Genomic DNA, 16,758 nt, shown 5'->3' with positions numbered 1-16,758 from the left:
TTTTCACAATCAACGAATACTCTTTACCTGACCTTACTTCTCTTTCTCTGTCAAGTGTCAAGTGCCATTACCCGACATCGTTCTTGAATAAATTAACGTTGCGCGTGCCACGATCAAGGCCCACTTTCATCCCTTAAGTCTCTTAGTCATATCTTTTCATCGTCAATGGCTTACTACCACAACTTCACAATGAATGAGTTATCTCCTAAGGTGACTTTCCTATCGTCTATCCTTGTTATTTTTGCTTCTTCATCTGCTGACATGCCATACATTGTGGACAATATGAGTTCTGGATTTTTTTGCTATTTTGTACACACATTTTTACCTCATTAATTTATATTCTGAGTATGCTCATCAAGTGTTTGACGAATTGCTACCTTGCTAAATTTCGGTCAGTATTAGACGATCTCGTTCCAATTTATTTTATACATTTGATTAATTTATAACTTATTTTTATTCCACAAATGTATAGAAATTATTTGAATGAATGAATTGACCTTATTCGTCTATTATCTTATCTTTTGGTATTTGGTTTCATATATTTGTTTCATAAAATTACAATAGTCGATAATTTATATCAGTGTCGTTGTCACATACAAAGACATTGGACCCATATTTTTTTTAGACAGATAATGTGTTATAAGCCAGAAGTATTTAGCTTATGATTCTTAACATTCACATTTCATATATGTGGCTTGAAATATTAGTTAGATTACACTGGCCTTATTATTTGATTTGTTGAAAAATGTTTTTTTTTTGGGGGGTTGAAATTTTTTTTTTTCGGTAGTTATTGTGTAAGATCGTCTCATACTGTAGGACGATCTCATTATGTCAAAAGATATTAAATGAGCAACTTCTTTACAAAATTGTACCGTCTCAGGGTGTGAGATAATGAGCCACTTCTTTACAAAATTGTACCGTCTCAGGGTGTGAGATCGTCTTATACTACAATTTATGATTTTTATTTCTTTAATGAGATCAATCTATACTTTGTCAATTGTTTTTGGACGGCTTTGCTGTGTATTGATTTTTACCTGAGTGTAAATTACTCGATTTCAGCAACATTTATGCTTACTCATAAATGATCCTTCTTATCCTTGTCAGCTTTCATTTGCCATGTTATTTGCTATACACCATGTGTTATTTATTGGGTTATCTTATAAATCTATCAAAATTAAACATACTCATTTTTTATGTACTCCGTATAACAACTTCTATATAAACATCCTTCATCTTCACACAAGTTTACCCTACCCTATTAGATGCTCATTTTATTATAAATTGTATTCTTTTATTTTTTTATTTCCAATTTTTATCATTATTTTTTTCGGATATTGTTTTTCTGTTTGTTGTGTTAGGCTCCGAGGATAGATAACACTCCTTTTTAACGCGTTTTTCAATATTTACATGCATGACTGACGCGTTGTTATACTCCCGTCTTCGCATGTGTTTAGGCGTATCCGCTCCTGTTGCCCTGTGTTGCCGCTTTGATGTTTTCGATATGTTTTGGCGTTTGCGACTTCGGTGCACGAAAGATAATGTAGAATACTTTTTGTAATACTTATAAGTACAGAGTTTTCCCATTCCTAATTTAAAGTACTTTTTGCTTGTAATGTGTGAAAAAAAATCGAAACCTTGTGAATAAATAGTTGCTTTCAATTTCGGTATCACTAAGCATCTATGTCTTGGAATTCCTTCCTCTTGAGCTTAAACGTAAGGTATGCATTTTTTTGATTTGTGTTTTTCGATTTCGGTCTTAGATTTCTACTCTTTGTTTTTCGGGTTTTTTTCTTACTAATATATAGTTTGCAATAAATACGTTCAATTATTCATTTAGAATTATTTTACTATTTATTATGATCTTTTCTTTTCCGTCTTTTTTCAAATAAAAGTATATTGGAGAATCTTGCGTACTATAAAATTGATAGCTATAGGGCTCCACCCTGTGGTATCGATACTCGGCACCACCTTAATTAAAAAAAATGGGAACATTAAAGTAGAAACAAACATGATTTTAGATTTTGTACTTAATACATAAGGATAGAAAAGTAATCTGATGAATATTTTATTTTGATAGATATTGTAGTCTTTACTACGAGCCTAAAGTAATTATGTACTTCTATCAACTAATCTACCTAAATTCTTCCATTTATAAACTTAATAGTGCGGAATCACCTCAAAAAAAAAAAAACCACCATGATTTGCTAGAGTACATTCAAGCAACAAAAAAATTTAAACATTTCATACATTTGCAAGAGGTTAGATTAAATTATTAAACGTAGAATCGAGGAATTTCATTTTTAATCTCATGAAACTCAAGTAAAATTTTAGATTAGAGTTTGACTATAATGTATTATTATCGACCATTATAGATATAATTGTTGTTTTGAGTAAAACAATTCAAATTTGGGCAATTTCATTACGAGCACGATCTTGTCCATTTTATTTATAAACTTGTGTCTAATTCCTTACTTAGTTAAAAATATGTTATTTATGAATGGGTTAATTAATAATTACAGCCTTATGTAAACAACTTTTCAAAATTTACTACCTTCTAATTTTTTTTATCAAAAATTACTGCCTTACCAAACATATGTGCATATAACTTGCTACCTAAGTCAATTTCGGTTTGATTTTTATGTATAATGAGTTAATGACCATAACATACCTTGTTTAAATACCAACACAAATACAAATCCAGTAAATACTCTAGAAATTTTCATTTACTTCTCTCTCCTCTCTCTGTATCGCTATTTTTTGGGTTTAGTTTTATAATTACAAACCCAAAATTGCATTTAAATTAAACGGAAATGTTATAGAATAATTGTTTGGTCAATACAAGTTACAACCAATATCATCAGGTTCATAAGAGCTTCAGCTTTGTAGCTGAAAACATCAGTGAGACACAACTTTAGGGTGTTATGATTTAGAGGTAAGTACCTATGAAGAAAATGATCATGAGACTGATGATTTGAAAATATGCAATGAGGTTTTCGCTATTTTCTTCTACAATACACAATTATTTTTTGCTAAAATGAATAACGCCCAAAATACGTACCCTACTTCAATTATAAATACCACTAAACTGCAGATTCATTTTTCCTAAACATAAACTAAGGAATGAGGATAAGAATTGACCCCCAAATATGGCCTTATGGTAGCTGATTATAAGTAATATTAAGATCAGAAAAGGAAGCAGTAATGAAAGATGATGGTGATAAAAGAAAAAAGAAAAAGAAAAGAGGTAATCCGGGTAATAAAAGAGGACTTTAGAAGAGGAGTATTTTAGTCATGAAATGTATGTTTTAGATGGAGAAATCAAATTAAGTCGAAATATTTTTTTTACGTCTTCGGAAACTGAATTTGTTAGTAAATTGTATGCACATTTGCTTTATAAAGTAGTAATTTCTGAAAAAAATATTTATAAGGTAGTGAATTTAGAAAAGTGGTTTATATAAGCCAGTAATTATTAATTTCCCCTTTATGAATTAGATGTGCTTGACAAAATCGTTGATAATATAGTTGTTACCAATATTATGATCATTTTTAATGTTATAAAAACTTTACTTCTAATATTCTAGAAAATTAATTATGTTCGTATCTAAATCATACGTAGTACTTGGGGCCTTATTAATTAAGTCGTATATATTTCAATATGTTCATTTTTCTAATGCAATAGTCTTCTTCCCATATTAGGTTATTCAACAAATCAACAATGGTTTTTAATATTGCTGATGTTTTTTAAAGTCTTAAATTTGCTTTTCAAGTTCATAGTTTTTGGGAGTAATTCGTGGAAATATGTAATAAACTCATATTGAGATAATCAGATAAAATCTATGAGTAAAGGGTAAGATGAACAAAAATGAAGAGATAGAAAGAGAAAGAGAGAAAAATCAAAAAAATTAGGAAAATGGGTGCTAGTAAGCCTTCTTCATCGTCTTCATCTCCAAATAAACAGAAAAAAATCAAAATACCAATAAATTTTCCTGTTTAGATCATTCGATTGTTTGTAAATCTGCAGTTCATCTTGGGAATTCTCAAATAGCATCATCATCTAAAACAAAGAACATCAATGAAATTGTTGGAATTTCTCCTTATGACCTTGATGTGTTAGTGGAGGATGAGGATGAGACTGAGAATTTTCACGCGGATGTTGTACCGAAAATGTTAGAAGTAATTGAGGAAGAACCAGGTGGTCTCCTTCAATTCACGGAGGCGGATGTTAAGGAGGAGCTCGCGTTCTGGGATAATTAGGTCTATGGTTTTATCTTGGGAGCGAATCCACCTTTGGAAATTGTTGAGGGTTTCATTCGCAGAATCTGGGCCAAGCATGAGATTGACAGGGTTGCCTTTGCTCCTAATGGGGTCTTCATGGTTAAACTGAAGACTCCTGCAGGCCGAGCTGCTATCCTCCAACAAGGTCACTATCTTTTCTATAATAAGCCCTTAATTGTGCGTGAATGGACTGATAAGGTTGAGCTCACTAAGACAAATGTCAAGGTGGTTCCTGTCTGGGTTAGGATACTGAATCTCCCTTTGAAATTCTGGGGGAAATGCTTGACTAAGATTGCTGGATTACTGGGTACTTTTGTTAGAGTGGATGCTACAACGGAGGATAGAACTCGATTGGGATTTGCTAGGGTTTTGCTGGAAGTTCCCTTTGGCAAACCTATTCCCAATCAAGTCAAATTCCTTGATGAAGATGGACTGGTGGTTAAATTGAAGGTTGAGAGTGAATGGAAACCAATTCTCTGCACGGTCTGTAAGGGTGTGGGGCATGATGGTAGGAACTGCAAGAAGGGGAAGCCTGTGCCAAAGGTGGTCCAGAAACAATGGGTCCATAAGCCAAAGCAACCTGTTGTGGGTCCTCGGAAGAATGCTCCTACATTGCAGCCTGTGCAGGTTCCTTCTAAGACAGTCATAACTCCTGTGACTCACCGGCCTAGGCCAGTTAATCCAGCTCAGCGTGCAAGTGTTACTCCTGTGGCTCAGGTGAGGACAAACACAACTACGTCATAGATGATTCATACCCCTGCTAGGAAGATTATCAAATTAAGTCACCAGGACTTGATTGATGCTGGTAAGAGCTCTGATCAGTTTGGAAATTACTCCTTCTTAGAAGCTTTAAATGATACCACTCCTCGTGTTGGTGTTGGTACGAAAGGTAATGCATTACCCCCTGGGGGTAATGTATAAATTTGGATTCTGGAACATCAGGGGGCTTAATAGTCTATCAAAGCAAAAACACATAAAATGGTTTCTTCATACTCAGAAGATAGGACTATTCGGCCTTCTTGAGACGAAAGTAAAACCTTCGTCTCTAAATGCTGTGAGGAATACTATTTGTGAGAATTGGTGTGTCACAACTAACACTGCTTATCACAAGGGTGGGCGTATTTAGATTTTAAGGAATCCTGCTTTATTTCAAATACAAATTCTGGAGTAAAATGCACAATTTATTCACCTTCATGTCATTGATAGATCCTCTGGTACTCAGTTCTACTATTCTTTTGTCTATGCTTTTAATGGGGTTCAAGAGAGACACCCTCTTTGGCAGAAGCTTGGGGATAAGGCCCAGTATATACATTGTCCATGGATTATAGTTGGGGATTTTAACACTATCTTAACACCTTCTGAGAGATTGGGTGGACAGTCTACCAGGGATGAAATGCAGGATTTTTAGCAATTTATTGACACTTGTGGGGTTATGGATATGCCTGATAGTGGATCTTATTATACCTGGAATAATAAACAAGATCCTGAGTCTAGAGTGTATAGTAGATTAGATAGAGCCTTAGTGAATAAGGAATGGCTTGACACTCATAAGGATACTTATGCTCTTTTTCATGCTGAAGGTAACTTTGACCATACCCCATGCACCATTCAGGATATGTCTATGGGTCAGGTTGGCAAAAAGAGTTTTAAGTATTTCAATATGTGGAGTAGCTTTGAATTTTTCCTCCCTTGTGTACAAAATTTGGAATCATGAGTACACTGGGACAAAAATGTTTTGTTTGGTAAAGAAACTCAAAGCTCTTAAATATCCTCTGAAAACTCTCAATAAGAATCAATATGGTGATATTGAGAATAACTCTGTAAGAGCTTGGAAGAATGTTGAGTATATTCAGGAGCTCCTAAGACAGGATCCACTGAATCCTGATCTGATTATGAAAGAGACTGAAGCCATTAAAAATTATAAGGAGCTTCTATCTGCCTGCAACAGTTATCTCCTTCAGAAATCTAAAGCCACCTGGATCAGTGAGGGGGATAACAACACTAGATATTTCCAAAGTGTTATCAAAGGAAGGCATTATAAGAACAAGGTCCTAAGAATTCAGGACATCAATGGCAGCTTATGTACCAAGCCTACTACTATTCAGGCTGCCTTCCTGGATTACTATAAAATATTACTGGGTACAGCTGATGAGGTCACTCCCGTTAATTTCCCTGTGGTACATCAAGGGAGGATATGCACTCCAGAGCACTGTCTTTTCTTGCTGACACCTATCACTGATGCTGAAATCAGAACTGCTTTCTTCTCTATTCCCAGTCACAAGGCCCCTGGCCCTGATGGGTATTCAAGTGGATTCTTTAAGGATTCTTGGCATATTATTGAACCTGAGATTTGTGCTGCAATTCATGATTTTTTTTCGAACTGGCAAACTTCTCAGGCAGGTTAACCACACTCTGATAACCCTTATCCCTAAGATTGAAATGCTTATGAATGTCACCCACTTCAGGCCCATTGTTTGTTGCAATATTCTGTATAAGGTCATTTCTAAGCTTCTTTATACAAGATTAGCTGTTGTCCTTCCACACATCATCAGTGAGAACCAAGGAGGGTGTATTCATAGAAGGAGCATAATTGAAAACATCTTGGTTTGTCAAGATATCATTAGGTTGTATAATAGGGCTTCTGTGTCACCATGATGCCTCATGAAAATTGACTTGAAAAAAGCGTATGACTCAGTGAACTAGAATTTTATTGAGCATATGATGAAAGCATTACATTTCCCTGATCAGTTCATCCATTGGGTAATGGTCTATGTTCAGTCCCCTTCTTATTCCTTGGTTCTGTTGGAATAAGTGTCCTCCGACAATAATGCGATCACAACTGTCGATCATAATGATCACATGTTTTAATCTCATATTTAAGAATACATGTGGGAAGTAATATTTTACAGTCAACTGGTCCACACATATCGGTAATGATTGGCTGACTAGAGTTTGACATTACTGTCGTGCGACGGTGGTGATCAGTTGATCCCATTAGGTCATATCTATAGGGAAATACTCTTAATTGATTATTTAATTAATCGTATGCCAATACGAGTTAATTAAATTGCTTAAAATTGACGGATGATTTTGTGAGTAAAGTTAACGTGTCTCATTGTAATTCGATTAAATTAGATACGGTCCAAGTAATCAGATTGTTTCATTACTTAGATAAATTTATTGTTTACGAAACAATTGAAATTGAATGAATAATTTATTATAAATACAAGACGTTGTAATTTATAATTTGATAAACCATTTTGGTACATGTAATTAAGAATTACTAGTTAATTTTGTATATGCAATATTTTATGAGTATGTTGATTTTTAATATGTTAAAAATACATTACAATTTCACATGTCAAGTAACATGTCACATATGTCACAATTGACAAATGACAAAATAAAATGGACTTTCCATTTTATGTTAAGTGTACCGAAAATGGGGAGGGTTAGGGTTTAAAATTGTGTTAATTATTTTAAATGATAAAACACAATGATTACCCAAACTTATAGCCTTGCATACCTAGTTTTGCCTTGGGTAGAAAAATAAGCTCATGCATTGACTCTCTCCCCTCCCCCCCAACCGGTTTCATGCATAGAAAAGCCAAGGGCTTTTCTCTTATTATTCATCATCTTTCACAATATATTTTCTAGTGTTAGAAAATTATTCTCTCTACAATTTGTGGAAAAACTTAGAGAAATAAAAACCTCATAAATTGCTCCTCTCTTGGCCGAAATACAAGAGAACAAAATTATATTTTTGTGTCTAAATTTAAGCTTGTTTTAATTGATACTAGTCCAATATTGTTTAAAATATTAAGGGTATTCCTTGGGTATAAGCTTTAGGGAGAGGTTCTAATTTGAACCTTTGTTCATCCATTGTTGGAAAGCTCAAGAACTAACAAGAAGGAGATCTTATTGGTGCCCAAAATCCGAAACACATATGTAAGAAGTGACGATTTCTTCTCTACTTTGTTTTATGTTTGCATGCATAAGATCTTGTATTTATTTTATGACCAAATAAATTAATTCATATATGAATATGTATACTAATGAGATTAATGAATCCTAACAGGTTCTTAATGGGGAAACATTTGGTTTTTTTAATAGAGCCAAAGGTTTAAGACAAGGTGACCCACTGTCACCCCTCTTGTTCACCATTGCTATGGAGTACTTATCCAGGGTCCTTCATTATACTACCTCCACAATGCCATTCAAGTATCATCCTATGTGTGGCATGTTGCATTTGTCCCACCTCATGTTTGCTAACGATTTGTTGCTGTTTAGCAAAGGAGACACCTCCTCCATTATGATTGTACTCAGATCATTTGCCACCTTTTCAAAAGCTACTGGGTTGCAGATGAATAATACCAAGTCAAACATTTATTTTAATGGGGTGAAAAACAATGTAAAAGAGGATATTCTGCTCATCTCTGGCTTTACTGAGGGTACACTCCCCTTCAGATACCTTGGGGTGCCCATTACTGCTGGCCGAATGAATAAGAAGGATTCCCAAGCCCTTATTGATAAAGTTGTGGAGAGGACCAGAGGGTTTGGTAATAGGAACTTGTCTTATGCTGGAAGATTGGTCCTAGTCCAATCAGTGCTCACCTCTTTGTATACTTATTGGGCCAACATCTTCTTAATTCCCAAAGGAGTACATAAAGCTGTGGATAATATTTGCAGGAATTTTTTATGGGATGGCAGTCCTGAGTGCTTGAGAGTCCCACCTGTTTATTGGGAGAAGGTGTGATGTCCTAAGAGTAAAGGGGGGCAGGGCATAAGAGATAGTAATGCCTGGAATGCTGCGGCCATAGGAAAGCCGGTATGGTGGATCTATACTAAACCTGATACTTTATGGGTTAAGTGGGCGAGTCAGGTCTACTTACAAATTTCTCCCTGGTCTGTTTACACACCTCCTACCACTGTTAGCTGGTACTGTAAAAAAATTTACACTGTTAGGGACAAATTTCAGGTTGGGTTCAAAGATGAGCCTTGGATTGGTAAGGGTTACAAGGTTAAGGATGGATATAATTGCTGAGGAAGAAATTTCCAACAGTTTCATGGCACAATTATGTATAGAATCAGTTCTGTATTCCTAAACATAGGCTCAGTGCCTGGATGGTGGCCAGGAATGCTCTAATGGTTAAGCAAAGATTGTTTGAGCTTGGCATTAGTTCAGATGATTTGTGTATGCTGTGTGGATTACATACTGACACTCATAATCACCTTTTTCAGGAATGTCAATACAGCAAGCAAATTGTTGCAGGTGTCGCTCAGTTCCTTCAGCTGTGGATCCCTACTGTCAACGTTCAGGAATGGGTGCAGCAGCAGCAGTGGACTACTATCAGAAAAGATGTTGCATTGTGTGCATTCATGAGTGCTCATTATAGCATATGGATGCAAAGGAATAGGTCTAGAATATATAACATGATTCTGAGACCTGAAAATATAGTGCATGATATTAAGAAACAAGTGAGGATAAAGATTAAATCTCTCCCTCTTGTCTCTTTAATCCAAGCTGATCAAGATTGGATCCAAGCAATAGGCTAGTTTTCTCTATTTGCTTGTATTTTATCTTACGTACCAAAAATGTATTATAGCTTGTAATAGCTTGTTTTGTGCATCAATGGAAGCTTACATTTCCCAAAAAAAGGGTAAGATGAGGGACTCAACTTTCATTCTTTTTACAGTTAAGGACCTCAACTTCAGGACTTTACAGTTAAGGACCTAAGATCATGAATTGTTGCACCTTCCGTTAGTTTTGTGCTAAATATGAATTAAACAATTTCTAGAAAATAATCAAAAAGAATATTTTCTTACCTAATGCTTGGAATATTACAAAGAATTTAGAAACATGCTTAACATCACTTCTCCTAAACAAAGAAGCTTAGTAAATAGCAATCCGTTTTCGACTTGTTATAGTACCTTAAAATGTTCATGTTTTAGCTTAGTGTACTTTTAGTATAATAATAAGGTTCTTTATAATCAATGCGATATTATTTTATGATTATGATGATGTCTATGACTTCTAATAGAATAATAGGTGATAAAACTTCCATGTAACCGTGCAAAATTTACGCATATTCATGTTGCATTACTCATGAGTCATGACATGATAAATTTTCAAAATTATAACCGTTTGAACAAATAGAGAAGCCTAATACTCTAAATCTTTCGTCCCACCATCCGTTGAATATCTACCTACAAACAGATGTACTACGATATTCACTTTTACTTGATCGAGTGGAATCGTGAGTGACTTGTTGTTAGTAACAAATTTGAAAATGGCTATAATTGATGTATTTCAGTTAATCTTCTGTAAGACCACCTTGCACAACAGTACTGTAAAACAGATCTAATAAATACAAATAATGACCCATTTAAGTAGAAAGTTAGTTACTTAGGAGACTCGTTTAACAATTTTTTTGTATCAAGTACACCTCATGCATGAATTTATAATATAAGTTTTGTGACGAGTTAACAATGAAATCCTTGATATGGAATCAAATAATAATACAATAGGAATTCTCAACTTTAGAAAATACAGTACACTTACGGTCAATAGCTGCTCTCTATATTAATGAATTTCTTTTCAGTGTAAACACGGACGGTCAATAATACAATAGAAATTCATTATATGCGGTGACTTGGTGAATGTTGGAATTGACTTGCATATGTCACGTTTTGGCTAGCACAGTAGCACACCATTCTATTAACGAAAATTAGTAAATACTTAACGAAGTCAAAAGCGAGTCCCTTAACTGTAAGATATAAACGTTAAGGTCCTTGTTGGAAAAAACATCCAAAGTTCATGACTTATCTAACAATGTAAAATTCTTAGAACACCCCTTTCTAATAATTTATTTGAAAATCAAATTTATGCGGAGAGAAATTAAAATAGCTAAGGAATTTACAATTTTAACCTTGGCTGCGCCAAATTTCGTTACCACTAGGTAGCATTATCTCATTTTCCCTATGAAAATATATTTTGTCTTGAGAATTATAACAGTTCATAGTAGATGTCTATTTTGTGCTAGGTTAATATTTTCTTTAACTTTCTTACGTTATACCAAAAAACGATTTTACGATCGTTACTGTTTATTTATAAATTCAGTTCCCAATTATTTTGTGCATTTTATTTGCGTTTTTCCTTTTTTGAGTTTTTAAGATTTCTCTAATTTTTCTTAATGTGTTTATAAAGGCACCATTTCAGCTTTATAAGCTTTATTTTTTGGAAAAAATATCTGAAATGCAACGTGGAATTTCGTTTACCAAAATACTATATAAATAGTGAAACATTTTATGTGGAAATCGCTTACTCTTTTCGAGAACTAGTTGTTGCCCCGCGCTCTACCTGGCGCGGGACCGCAATTCAGAGAACAACCTTAATACCCGGCAAGGAAGAGACGGTTTATGGACCTGGTGATTCACGTTTGGGTTTATATGTAGTGCCTTTATGTTGTGACGCTTATGCCTGTTTATTTTAGCTTTAAATATAACAGTGTTTATTTAGTTTTGTGGTGTGCATTGAAGCCGTTGTGATGTTCCTTGGTTCACTAAACTTATCAGCTATTCAGCACTTTGTGTGTCGCTACAAGTACGGAACTCATACGCTTTTAGTTAGATTCCTACCTTGTGCTTTGTTAGCAGTGGCTGTAAATCGAGATTTTGTGTGCTTTTCTTTGCTAAATTGGGCGTGTACTTTTAATTTTCTTCCTGGGATTTTTTAAAATTCAGATACCTTTAGAAAATATTTCAAAGTTAGTAAAACGTTTGGACATATATGATAGATAGTATTACACAAAATGTTATGAAATACTTGATAACATCATATCGTACATTGTAGTTGGGTACTACTATTCAGAGGATTGACTTAGATAACTATTACAAGCCATTTTGGGCATATTATATGCGAGTTACAAAACTACACAAATTTCAGTGGACCTAGTTGTCCATGCTTGTCTACGTACGACCTATCCGTAGTAGTTGACAGGGTGTTCGTTTGCGGCGACATGATATTACTTTTACTTTTGAAGCAGCCCCCTCTTCTGAACCTGCAAGTACATGAGGTATTCAGTTACATAAGAGCATTTAGACATGCTTACATAACAAGCGTCAATTTGTTAAAAGAAAACCGGTACTCTGTTCACGGAAGTACATACGGCGGTGCTACTCTTCTAACAGTCTGGCAACAGTGTGTGCAGGCTGCAGGCGGCTGCCATGCGATGCTTCGGCCTGTTCAGAACCCAAAAGTGGTTTAACTTTTTTCAGGCTTTGTACCCACCCGCATTCACCAGTAGGAAATAGCAATGGGTACTGCAAAGGATCCTAGCACCCATAATAGTGCTGTTGGGAAATGTGTCCTCAACAATAGTGCGATCACATGATTTAAATATCATTATTAAATCTCATTTTAAGAATACATGTGGGATGTAATATTTTACAGTCAACTGGTCCACACATATCGGTAATGATTGGCTGACTAGAGTTTGACATTACTGTCGTGCGACGGTGGTGATCAGTTGATCCCCTTAGGTCATACCTATAGGGAAATACTCTTAATTGATTATTTAATTAATCGTATACCGATACGAGTTAATTAAATTGCTTAAAATTGACGGATAATTTTGTGAGTATAATTTACGTATCTTATTGTAAATATGATTAAATGAGACACGGTCTAAGTAATCGAATTATTTTATTACTTAGATGAAATTATTGTTTACAGAAACAATTGAAACGGAATGAATAAATTATTATAAATACAGAATGTTGTAGTTTATAATTTGGAAACATTTTTGGTACAAGTAATTACGAACACTAGTAGAAAAACCCCCTACGATGGCGGTTATAAATGACCTTTTGTGGCGGTTTTTAGAGATTTAGGGTGCGTCGTTTATCACGGCGTCGTATAAAGTTTACGGCGGTTGTACGCGATTGTTGAACCGCCGTTATAGCTCTCCTATAGTGGCGGTTGTTATACAAAACCGCCATTATAAACTTATATAATACGACGGTTGTTAGACAAGAACCGCCATTGTAATTCATCTGTTGCGACGGTTATTTTCTGAAAACCGCCACCATAGATATTTCAATAATAACTTTGTACCACAACCCGCCACGACAGGTTTTTTATAACGTCGGTGGTTGTTAAAGAACCGCCACTAAAGGTAGCTATGACGTCGGTTGTTAGTAAAAAACCGCCACTAAAAGCGAACTAATAATGGCGTTACATATTAAGAACCGCCACCATAGATAGATTTTTTTTTAAAAAAAAAAAAATTATTTGCTACCAAAATTTTGATAGCAATGTCCTATAGATTTGAGAAGTCAAGTAGCGAAATAAACAAAAAATACATACAAAAGAATTCCAGCCAACGTACTTGCATATCAAAAGAACAATAATGTCAATATGTTCAAAATTATACATAATCACAGTACAAGTCCAGCAAACTTATATCACTAGTACCAAAGATACATCTAAGTATTTCTAACATCGAAATACAAGCCTTAGTTGATAAACTAATCTACAAGTTCTCTAAACATTTGGTAGCCCACTCTTCTTTGATCTCTTAAATATCGCCATTTGACATGGTTGATTCCGCCATAAGCTATAGGTAACAAATAGAACAATTAGTAAGAATATAAATCTACAACTAGATAAATAAACCATACCAAGAACGGAAATAAGAAATACATTCTCAAAATGAGTCGACGACGACGTTAAAGCCTTAGTCCCAACATAAAATCACTTTAATGAGTTTTTTTATTATTATTCCATCATAAACGAACTAAAGAGTAATGACTTTTTGGCTCCATTGGAAATGGAAACAATCATTTTAGTATAAGGAATAAAAAATATTAGGCCCATTTTTGTGTAGGATTAGACCCAAATACCAGCTAAATGCTCAAACTCAACATGAATTGTCATTCAGAACAAGAGTCTCATCCACAATCACTATTAGATAAAGCATACAGTGTATGCAATAAAACAGGTAAGGCAAAGACTTACATTGAATCAAGTCTTCCTAGCCAAATAGGAATCAGAATCACTGGACCTCCACATATTGAAACTGCTTCAGCTCCAGCTATGGCAATCTGGTCAGCCCATGACACTCTAAAATGAAACAAAATATAGATTATCAAAGCTTCATATGACTAGAAAGATATGCATCCTTAACAATCAACAACAACAACAACATTACATCTATGACTCAAGGGCTCTCGCAAATGGTGTGAGGGTTGAAGTGGATTGGGGGACAACCTACCCCCATAGCCCCCGTATTAATTAACCACACATAAAAAGACCATGTTTCTGGATGACCCCTACAAAAAGGGGTATTGAGAATCAAATTGACTGATTTCTACTTCACAATTAAAAAAATAGGCGCATTTAGTTTGATGACCCATTTGTTTCATTCAATCAAGAAAAGAATAGTGAGTCTTTAGTCCCACTGAATAGGAAATATACAGATGGACTACTAAGCTATTATTATATCTGATTCTCGCACATCCAATAACTTATTCTTGGCTTTCTCAAGGATTTTAAACAGGCATCCACTAAGGCAGAACAATACCAAAAACTTTATACTCTTTAACCTGAAAGAACAATACTCTTCAACCTCTATACTCTTCAACCTGAAAGCAATCAAACTAGAAACTAAATTTGCTCATTGAATAAAAGGAAGTGAATACAATAAATCTACAAACTAATCTCTACTAAATATGCTTAGTAAAATTCTATACTCTTCAACCTGAAAGTAATAAGCCGATAGTTTAAAGGTCAAATAAGAAACTAAGTTAGAAAATACAATAAATAAGAAATGGTATAGTATATGTATAGAAAAAACATGATATAGAAGAGGAAATATAGACAGAACGTTGTAAAAACCGCAGAACACTATAGTAGCTATGCCCTGGAAATAACGAACCGAGACGAAACAGAAAAGACGCAATTGGAAATAACAAACCAGATCAAAATTGCAGGGCACTACGTTCTAAAACCGCAGGGCACTAAAGACAAATCTATATACTAGATGCAGCTTTCCAGTCATCCCTAAAACAAAGTAGCGACAAATCGACAAAACCAGGACTTAAACTAATACTCTCACAAAACTCATCATTCGCCAACGAACTCGAAATCTGCTCCTCACTCCTAAGTCCTACATCCGTGAATTCTGTTGGCAACCACTTCAACCTCAGATTATCTTAATTTCCCCCCAAATTGGCCAATTAGACAAGTACAAAAACCCGATATTTCGACATAACAATAAACAACAATCATACTTCACACAAATTGCAGGTTTAATCAACAAATTCCGAAACCCTTTATTATAATTATGTCTATAACACAACCTCAAGAACAAATGCTGCATTTTGAGTGATTATAAACAATCTCAATCATACTTTTGCCAAATAAATCAGTAGTAATTAAGCCAATGAAATCGACACTGGGCACCGTAAGGCGGCTCGTCAATCAATCTATGGTTACAAACCTGGAACACATCCCAATCATCATAAGCTATGGACAACCTACCAGCAACCGTACTAAACTTTCAAAAGCGAAAAAGTAACAAATGAAGATACCTAGGAGTAAATATCGCACCAGCAAGGCGGTTAAGCCGAGGGATTTACCTGAGGAATGTTGAGTCTGCGGGGTTAGGCAAGCGACGCATCAGACAAAATATAAAAAAATAGATAAATAAGCAAAAACAGGCATTTAAAATAGGAAGCATTCAAAAAAAAACCTAAAACTGAAGAGAACTACTTTAAATTGAACAGATCTAGGTTGATCATACCTCCGAAATACAAAATTGACCGGCACGGCTAAGTTGATGAAAGACGAAAGCGATAGAGAAAATAATAGAAAATGAGGATAGAAGAAGGGAGAAAGGGAGAATTACGTTTCACAATTATGAAGAGGGACGGAGAAGGGAAATCATGAGAATTAAAACCTAAATTTGTTATGTGAGTGAAGGGGATGAGGGTTTGAGGGTGGTGAAATAAGTAGAATAAATGGAGGGTCGGTATTGAAGAGGCAAAATCAAGAGTGTAATTGAAAGATCAATAGGTCTTGGTATAGACGGATGGGGCGAACTGACGGGTAAAGACCTTTAATAAAGTGGGTAGGGGGGGATAAGGTGGGACACCCTCATGTGCTTCCCACTTTATGGCAAAATGGGTCATTTGTGAGGGAAAATGGTATCCGTATATACGTATAGACGGATAGTGCCCGTCTATAATAAGAATTTCTGTTGAAAGATTAATATTCCAAAGGAACAGTGGGAGGTGTTATAAACTTTTTTAAGGGCATAGATAGATTAAAGTCAGTTGTGATTAAAAACCGCCACAAAAATATATAATGGCGGTTTTTTAGTCCAAAAAATTGTAACTTAGTATAAACTTTTAGCGTCATTTTTAACGTCGGTTGTTAATATAACTGCCACAATTGACTTATGGTGGCGTTTTTTATTTGGA

At 34.9% G+C, this 16,758-nt stretch overlaps 2 long non-coding RNA genes across 2 annotated transcripts; both read right to left on the bottom strand.

Annotated features, from left to right (window-relative positions):
- Positions 1-13,649: 13,649 nt before the first annotated feature.
- Positions 13,650-14,829, bottom strand: LOC141640615 (uncharacterized). Its single transcript, XR_012543081.1, has 2 exons — positions 14,294-14,829; positions 13,650-13,892 (listed from the first exon to the last, which is right to left on the bottom strand). It is a non-coding gene; the product is annotated as an uncharacterized LOC141640615 (long non-coding RNA).
- Positions 14,830-15,746: 917 nt separating this feature from the next.
- LOC141640621 (uncharacterized) lies at positions 15,747-16,197 on the bottom strand. Its single transcript, XR_012543086.1, has 3 exons — positions 16,080-16,197; positions 15,868-15,931; positions 15,747-15,776 (listed from the first exon to the last, which is right to left on the bottom strand). It is a non-coding gene; the product is annotated as an uncharacterized LOC141640621 (long non-coding RNA).
- Between the last annotated feature and the right edge of the window lie 561 nt (positions 16,198-16,758).

Source organism: Silene latifolia, unplaced genomic scaffold, assembly GCF_048544455.1.
Source record: "Silene latifolia isolate original U9 population unplaced genomic scaffold, ASM4854445v1 scaffold_95, whole genome shotgun sequence".
In the NCBI taxonomy this organism is placed as follows: Eukaryota; Viridiplantae; Streptophyta; class Magnoliopsida; order Caryophyllales; family Caryophyllaceae; genus Silene; species Silene latifolia.
The sequence above is the reverse complement of the archived record's forward strand: the minus strand, read 5'-3'. Positions and strand labels throughout refer to the sequence as shown.